Source organism: Macaca nemestrina, chromosome 15 (assembly GCF_043159975.1).
Source record: "Macaca nemestrina isolate mMacNem1 chromosome 15, mMacNem.hap1, whole genome shotgun sequence".
In the NCBI taxonomy this organism is placed as follows: domain Eukaryota; kingdom Metazoa; phylum Chordata; class Mammalia; order Primates; family Cercopithecidae; genus Macaca; species Macaca nemestrina.
Genome location: NC_092139.1, coordinates 19387281 through 19388797, shown reverse-complemented (window position 1 = coordinate 19388797; position 1517 = coordinate 19387281).

Below are 1517 nucleotides of genomic sequence, written 5' to 3'. Positions count from 1 at the left end.
TTCCCTGGCCATACCCTATTTCAAACTGCTAACCTAGCATGTTAGATTCACTTGCGGAACTGAAAAAATCCTGATGCCCGGGCTTTACCCAAACCAGTTACATCAGAATTTAAGGTGGGACTCACAGAGTCTTCAAGTGACACCAATGTGTAGCCAAACTTAAGAACTTGGTCTTATTTTTAAAGTAGTATGAAAACTTACTTTCTCTCCTAAGCATTCTAACAATGGATACTTTTTGGAATAAGACTATGTAAAACGGGGAACTCACTTTTAACTTTATAACAATTTATGTATTGTTTGTCTTTTTAAAACAAAAATATATGTTGGGTTTATAATAAAAATTTGGGTCGGGTGTGGTGGCTCACGCCACTCCCACCACTTTGGGAAGCCAAGGTGGGTGGATCATTTGAGGTCAGGAGTTCGAGACCAGCCTAGCCAACATGGTGAAACCCTGCGTCTACTAAAAATACAAAAATTGGCCGGGCGTGATGGCGGGTGCCTATAGTCCCAGCTACTCGGGAGGCTGAGGCAGGAGAATTGCTTGAATCCGGGAGGTGGAGGTTGCAGTGAGCCGAGATCAGGCCACTGCACTCCAGCCTGGGTGACAGAGCGAGACTCCATCTCTAAATAATAATAATAATAACAATAATAATAATATAATTTGGTGAAGATTTAATTAAATCAAACTGGCATCTGGGAGGTCTGGCCCCAGGTCTTCCCCCAGACTGAATGGTGACCACAGGTGAGCCCTTTCAATATCTGGGCCTTGGATTCCCCCTGAGGTGAAAGTGACCGGGTAGCCTGTTGGAGTCAGCCCTGTCCCATAGGCTATGTGTCTCAGGGTCCTCTTTCCCAATAACACCTCAGCTCACTTGGGGTATTTTCTGAGCTGGTCATGCCCACCAGGCAGATGGCAAGGCAGGGCACAGAAGCTGCTGAGCTCCATGGTGCCAAGGGCTGAGAGTTCTAAGCCAGGGCTGGGAGGCTGGAACTTATACCTGCAGAAAAAAAGAGTCCCTATTTCCATAGGCCAAAGAAAGTATCTTGTTTTTGATTTCTTGGAAGAGGAGGCACACTGGGCAAGAGGCATGAGCCAGGATGAAGTGGACTCCTTGTCTGGAGGTGGTGCCACATACCTTAGAGGGGCTCGTGGGAGCTACTGAGAATGTCCCCTAAGTCAGTATTCCTGCCTCATCTGAAATGCCAGTCTTCAGCCTCATCTACTGCACACTTGAGTCCATGAGAGTTTAGAGTGGTAAGTGACCTTTGGGGTCTCAGTTTTCCTATCTGTAAAGGGAGTGGGCTGGACAATGAACAGCTGTTCTCCATTCTTTTGTTATTGGTTCCCATCCAGAGCCTCCCAGCTAGTTGTCTCAACATCCCAGGGGAGAAAGCATAGCTCTTTGTCCATTGGTTTATTTATTCAATTTAGGAATAATGAGTTTATTGTTTTATATGAATAACCATACTTATTTTAAAAGATCAAACTAAACTAAATAGTACAAACAAGTGAAATC